The sequence below is a fragment of the Kogia breviceps genome, chromosome 14 (genome assembly GCF_026419965.1).
Source record: "Kogia breviceps isolate mKogBre1 chromosome 14, mKogBre1 haplotype 1, whole genome shotgun sequence".
Classification (NCBI taxonomy): Eukaryota; Metazoa; Chordata; class Mammalia; order Artiodactyla; family Physeteridae; genus Kogia; species Kogia breviceps.
In genome coordinates this window covers 52,703,228-52,710,936 of record NC_081323.1, presented here as the reverse complement: position 1 = coordinate 52,710,936, position 7,709 = coordinate 52,703,228, and positions in this window count along the sequence as shown.

Sequence of the window (7,709 nt, the reverse complement as noted above, 5' to 3'; positions counted from 1 at the left end):
GCCCCAAACTCTTCATCCCAAGTCGAGAGCAGGCTGTGAGTGAGGCAGTCTGCTGGGGTTCAGGTCTCTGTGTGAGCCTGGGCCTTTCTTGACCTCTAGGTTTCTTTGTCTCTAAAATAGGGACAAGGATACTAAACCCTTGAGATTGTTTGAAGACTTAAGGAGCTTACCGTCGTGCCTGGCACCTAGAAGCGCCCAATAAATGCTAGCTGTTGTCAGGAAAGAGGACAAATCTGAGGTTTAGAGTCAGCTGGCAATGCGCAGGTTCTAATTAGGGATGACTCAGACATGGCCCTGTCCTCCAGGGACTCATAATCTAGAGGACAGGACAGTCTTTGTAGGCAGACAATGGAGGTATAATAGAGCTGCTGCTGTAACTGAAGGACAGGGAATGTATCACAGGACAGACGCAGGGAGATTCAAAGAACAGCACACACTGCACTTGTCTGTGCCAGGCTCTGTACTCACCACTTCACATTAACTAACTCTTTTGGTCCTCAGACCTCTCTAAGGTGGTTGCCATTACCTCCAATTCCCAGAAAAGGAAACCAGGCGCAGAGAGTTGAAGCATCCTGCCCAAGGTCACACAGGTGAGATTTGAACGCCAACAGCCCAGCTCCAGAATGCCCCATAACACTGACATCCACAGTTGCAGAAGTGACCCAATCCCCACAGACTCTACCAGCTAACCAACCTGGTAAGGGATGGGTTTGTCCTCATAACCCCTTACAGGTCCACACAGACGCGGGCAAGCATGTGCGTGTCTACCCAGATAAACACCAATTCCCGCCGTGACGGGTAATCAGAAAATCCTCTGAAAACCACCCAGGGATGGTGTGCATTATTTGAAAAAATAATCAGCCCAAACAGCATCACAGACACATGTGTCCATATGTACACTGGTGGGCCCATACACAAGCCCTTGAATAAACATGTTGCATGAGTGGGTACGCAGCAATATACACTCATGTGCACACCCAACAGCCTGTAAGTTATTACGATGACATCCTGTAGATACACTGACACACTCAGTGTGTATATGCACTTATGCTACTATTGATTTTTTTTAGCTGCCATGTCTATTGAGCATCTACTACGTGTAAGTAAGTAAAGATAGGGCTCAGAGAAGTGAGGTGTCTTGCCCAAGGTCACACAGCTACTAAATAGCTGGGATTCAAACCCTGGTCCTGTGATACTGGGAAGTGGAGTGTCTTGCCACTGCTGTGCAGATGTGTTCATGAGTGAACAGATGTGCTGTGGTGGTATTCCTAGCATGGACACTCCCTGTGACCTTGGACACATCACGTTCTGTTCCAGGGCACAGCGTCACACGTCTGTTCACAGGTGTGCTCCATGGGTGTGTGTGCTGATGGGCCCAGTGACTCTGGTCCTGCTCCAAGTCTCAGCCTGGGTTGATGTCGACTGAGGGCTGTGAGCTTCTAGCCTCAGCTTCGCCAAGCCCCAGAGCACATGATTCAAAGCCAAACCCTGGGCATCAGGCCATCAGGAGCCTGATGATGGAAGAACTTATAGGGTTTCATAAACATCTGGCCTGGGACGTGTAGTCAGGGCAGGAAGAAGGAGGGAGGAAAACAGAATATCCACTGGGTGTGCACCCAGGCAGAGTCCAGGACTGGGTTTGGCAGGAGAAGAGCTGCCAGGACTTGGCATCTAATGGGCACTTCATGGATCCAGGCTGTGGGAGGGAGGGAGGAAGGGATGAGGGAGGGAGCAGTACTGCCCTATCCTGGAGGCCCTGAGTGAGTGAGTGAGTGAAGGAAAGGGTAATAAGTTAATGATGGAAAGAGGAAGGGAATGAATTTATTGTCTCCACAATTCTTTTTTATTTTTTAATTTTTATTTTTTTGCAGTACGCGGGCTTCTCACTGTTGTGGCTTCTCCCGTTGCGGAGCACAGGCTCCGGACGCGCAGGCTCAGCGACCATGGCTCACGGGCCCAGCCGCTCTGCGGCATGTGGGATCTTCCCGGACCGGGGCACGAATCCGTGTTCCCTGCATCGGCAGGCGGACTATCAACCACTGCGCCACCAGGGAAACCCCGTCTCCACAACTCTTGAGTGCCTTCCCTGGGCTGGGCTTGGGCTGGGTACTGGGAGGCTCGGTGAACAAGGCGGACACAGTCCTGCCTTGCAAAGCTGAGAGCTCCCGAGAGGCCAGTCAGGCCAGGGGACTGGGAGGACCCTTGATCCTCAGAGTGGCTCAGCATGCTGGGGGAGCAAGAGCGTGCAAGAGAGTTTCTGTGTGTGTGTGTGCGTGTGTGCACGCATATGCACCAGCGCCCGGAGGCCTGGTGTCTGCCAATGGGTGTGTCCCATGAGCACAAGAGCAGCTTCCCCTTTCTTCTCCTCCCAGGCCTCCACCTGCCCCTGTCCTGCCTACATCGAAGCTGCTCCTTCCAATCAGCCTGCACCCTGGACCCCAGGGCTAAAGACCTCCCAGCAGAGAGACCCCCAGTGGCCCTCAGCGCCAACCTCTACCAGGAGCCCCAGAGTTGTGAGAAACACAAGCAGCCCAAAGCCACCTCCCTAGTGCCATGTGCAAGGGGTGTGCCCAGGGGTGTGGCCCGCATCCCAAGCACTGGAAACGCTCCAGGGAGGCCCAAACAGATGTGCGAATGACACCTTGGCCACTGAGCCCCCATTCTTGGCACAGGCACTGTGCTAAGTGCTTTGGAGACACACTGACCAGCCGGGTGAACTTAGGCGTGTCAGACTCTGTGATCCTCAGCTTCTAATCTAAAAAATGTGTCGATAGGGCTTCCCTGGTGGCGCAGTGGTTGAGAATCCGCCTGCCGATGCAGGGGACGCGGGGTCGTGCCCCGGTCTGGGAAGATCCCACGTGCCGTGGAGTGGCTGGGCCCGTGAGCCGTGGCCGCTGAGCCTGTGCGTCCGGAGCCTGTGCTCCGCAACGGGAGAGGCCACAACAGTGAGAGGCCCTCGTAACGCAAAAAAAAAAAAAAAAAAAAAAAAAAAAGTGTCGATAATAACCACTTCCAGTCTTATCTCAATACATGATGATTATTTTTCTTCGGTCCTTGTCTTCCCAGCTATATTGTCTATTCCTCAACAGCATCCACTGGGTCTCATGTCCCTGTTTCTCCCATGATGCAGCATCATACGGGACTCAAGTAAATAGTCACTGTAAGGATTGCTGAATGAAGTTGTTTATTCCTCATAAATAATCACGTTAGCCCCTAGCATTTATATAATGATAATAACCAGCAATATTGAGTTTTATTACATCAGACATTGTACTTGAGCACTTTGCATTCATTCATTCAGTAGTTACTAATTGAACACCTAGTAGGTGCCAGGTTGTGTGCTAGACACAGGGGTGCGGCATCCCTGCCCTCGGGGTTCTTCCTTTCTGGTGGGGGCAGGAGGGACCGACAATTTAATACACAGAGATCATTTCAAACCTTGACAAGTGCTATGAATAAAATAAGATGGAGTTATGGCTTAGAGACAGACCGCGGGAACTGGGGCGGGGCGCGGTACTTTGTGAGTGGTCAGGAAGGGCCTCTCGAGGAGGTGACATTTGACCTGAGACCTGAAGGAGGAGAAGGAGGAGCCTGGGAAAGTTCAGGCAAATGGAACAGCCAAGGCAAAGGCCCCAAGGCAGGAAAAATTTGGTTTGTTCAAGGACTAGAAAAGAAGGAAACGTGGCTGGAGGGAAGGAGTGAGGTGGGAGGAGAAGGAGGTGACTCAGCAAGGCGGGCAGGGGGTCTGCTCCTGAGAACGGGGCTCACAGGGGGCTGATTAGAGGCTGAGCAGGGATTCCAGCCCAGGTCTGTCTGCGTCGCCACAGAGACATATCCAGGTGATTCACACCAACGTAGGCACATCCGCACACACTCACTCTGCACTCTGACCCACAAGGAGGGGTGTGAGCTTGACCTTCACTGAGTGCCCGGCTAGTGGAGAAAGCCTGAGCTTCTAATGTTTTCCCTGGTGTCTTGAGGGACCAGGTGGGAGGGCTGTTTGTCACCTTCCCCCAGCCTTCCAGAAGCTCTAGGCCAAGGAAAGGCTAAATGGCAGGAAGAGGGAAAGGGCTTCCTAAGGAAGGGGGCGGAGACTCTGGGGTGTCCTATTGCGGTGCAGAGATGGGGGAAGTGATGGAGACAGTGCACACCTGGGAGGAGGTGGGGAGCCAGGAGCAAAGGAAGCAGAGGCAGCTGAAACTATTCTCAGCAGCACAGCCCCCGCCAGGCGAGTGGCCTGGCCCCCTCGCACCTCCCCTGGGCCACCTCCCCCATAGATGGGGCGCTCACTGCCCACCTCTTAGACAGCCTGGGCGGCGCCAACCCTGAGAAGTGCCTCTTCTGCATCTGCTGCCTAGGTAGCAGCAGATGGCAGTAAAATGGGAAAAGATTCCTCCCTCAGCCCAAGAAAAACATACAAAAGCTGCCTGAAGACACTTCCAGTGTCCGCCCCACACCACCATCAGATCAGTAACGATCAAAGCTGTGCTGTCGAACTTGTGGGGAAACAGCCCTCACAAGCTCTGCAGCAGGAGGTAGATTGGCACAATCTTGATGGAGGATCATCCAGAAATTTGCATCAAACGTGCAAATGCACACACATTTGATTTAGCCATTCTGCTTCTAGGAAATTAGCTCAGAGTTTCTCGCTACTCCCCCGTGTATGAACCTCACAGCATTTTTTGTTACAGCAAGAGACTGGAAATGATGACATGTTCATTCACAAGGGATGGTTGCAGTAAACTAGTATATCCCCACAACAGAATATTGCAAAGCTGAAAAAAAAAATGAAGAATGACTTTCTGAACTGATGAGGAATAATCTCCAATGACAAATTGTTAAATAGGAAGAAAAAAAGTAATCTGAAGGACTGAATGTATGCCCCCATCTGTGTAAAAAGGGGAAAATAGTCATAACTTAGGTCTCAAAGGAAACAAGAAAATTGGTTGCCTCCAAAAAGAGGAGACAGGAATGGGAGGGAGACTTTTCAAGTACGACCCTTGTACCTTTTGAATTTTGAGCCAAAATGTAAATAAATTAAAATATTTTCAAATCTGTCCTTTTGAAAATGCCATGTTCTCACACATTTCCTTCTCCCAGTTAAATTCCGTCCCCCAGACAGATCCTGGAAAAGAAAAAAACCTGTCTCAACCTGTCTGCCAAGACAGGAAGCCCAGATGTGACTCCTGGTTCCCTTGCTGGCCCATCGGGTGACCTCAGGCAAGACACCTCCTCTCTCTGGTTTATATTAGATGACACTCAGATATTGCCCCAGCTCTGGCATTCTGTGTCCTCCTGCTAGACCAAGCACCTGGAGGGCAGGCACCCTGTCTTCTTGCTCTTTAACCCATTCAATTAACTTAAACTGAGTAGCTACCATCTCCAGATTCTGGGTTCTCCATTTCTTTCCCTCCACCCCACATTCCAGTGTCTGGCACGGGAGTTGGTACCCTGTAGGGGTTTAGGACAAACTTCCTAGCTTATGAATAAGGAATGGATATTTGGGCAGATGCATGGTGAATGGTGGATGGACAAGTAGATGGTAGATGGTGGTTGAATGGATTTATGACTAAATGATAGATGGATGGATCTTTAAGACAACAGCCTTCCCTAGATCCTGCAGTCTTCCCCATAGCCACCGTTCATTTTTTACTCTATTTGTAGCAAAGGTCTTTTTGAAAAAATTGTCTGTACTCACTGTCTCTGATTCCTCTTCTCTCTTAAATCTATTTGGATCATACTTCTACCTGCCCACCCCATCCCCATTGAAACTGCTCTTGTCAAGGTCACCTAGTTGCCAAATTCAATGCTCAATACTCAACCTTCATCTTCTTGACTGATAATAGTTTTTGACACAGTTGAACACTCCCTGCTCCTTGATACACCTTCTCTCTTCACTTAGCACCCAGGCCTCTACACTCTCCTGGCTGTCAGAAGGACATGCCTCACGGGTCACTCCTTGGCTTCTCCCCAACCCTGCTGCTGGAGTGGTCCAGGACTCAGTCGCTGCTGCTCTCATCCAGCCTCATGTCCATGACTCCAGATCTATATCTTCAGCTCACATCTTTCCCCTGAACTCCAGTGCCTACATCCAACTGCCTATCCGACGGCTCCTCTACAATGTCTAAAAGACATCTCAAACTCAGCACAACCAAAGCTGAATCTCTCATTTTCTCCCAAACACCTTGCTCATCTCACCTTATGGCAGCTCCATACCTGCAGTTGCTGAGGCCAACAAAGCTTGGGGGCATCCTTGACAAACCATGTCCCCTCGCATTCCACATCTGAAACATCAGCAAGCCTGTTGCTTGAAAATATACCCAGAATCAAATCACATCTCACCACCTGCATAGCTACTGCCCTGCACTGAGCCACCAGAGTTCTTCAACAGATTTATTGCAGCACTGCTCCTCTCTCTCCAGAGTCTTTTCAAAAGCCTCCAAAGCCCCAGATGGTCTGAACCCCCATTTACCTCTCTGACCTCATCTACCACCACCTCCCTTCACTTGCTCCACTCCAGCCATACCAAACAGGCTTCCCCTTGGAGACTTTGCATAAGCCATTCCCCCTGCCTGAACAACGTGTCCTCCAGACAGTCTCATGGCATCGACTGGACCACCCTACCTACTACCTACCTCCACCCTGCCCTCCTGATCCTCTTTCCCCACTCTCTTCCTTTTTTTTTTTTTACTTTTCCCCCCTAGCACCTATCACCCTCTAACATACCCTAATACTTTAAGTATTTCTTATGTTAATTATTTCTTGCATGTTTTCTTTCTACTGGGATGTAAGCACTTTTTTGTTATTACATCATCTGTTACATCAGATAGATACATGTTATTTTCTCTGCAGTGCTTCCAGCCTCTAGAACAGTGTTTGGCAGGTAGTAGGTACTCAGTAAATATTTGTTGAATGAATATATAAATGGTTTGATTGATGCTGGAGAGATATATAGGTGGTGGGAGTTTGGATGGGTGATGGTTGAATGGAGCATAGATGGAAGAATAGAGAGATGGTAGGAGAAAGTTGAATGGATAAACAGTGGGGAATGGGTTACACGTGAATGGTAAATGGATGGATGAGGGATGAATAAATTGGTGGAGGGATTTAATTCATTCAGCTACTATTTACTGAGTAGTTACCATGTGTCAGGTGCTATACCAAGTACCGGAGATATGCTGGTGAGCCAAACCAGCAGGTGCCTACCCTAAGGGGGCTTACAGTTTAGTGGGGGAGACAGATATATATATATATATATATATATATATATATATATATATATATATATAAGTAATATATAATAATTATGTATAATAAAATACATGTATAATTCCAAATTCTAATATGTGCCATGAAGGGAAAGAACAGGATGCTCTGAGAGAGAAAAATATGGATGAGCGATGGAAAAATGGTCAATAAATGGGAAGCTGGAGGTAGATAAGACTTGGGCTGAGTTGCTTTATATTAATGGTCCCAGCCTGCCATGCACACCATCTGTTTCCAGACCCAGGGCCTCCCCACACCCCACCTGTATCTCTAACCTCAAAGACACTGTCCTCTCTCTTCCCGCACTGACTCAGCACCTGCCCAGCCCCTCCCCAGTGGCCCTGCCTGACTCCACATCCAGCCCCCACCCTGCTGAGTCACAGTCTTGGGCTAGTCAGAGGACAGCTCCATGGGGCCCTCAGTTCAACCCAGGCCCTTGGCCA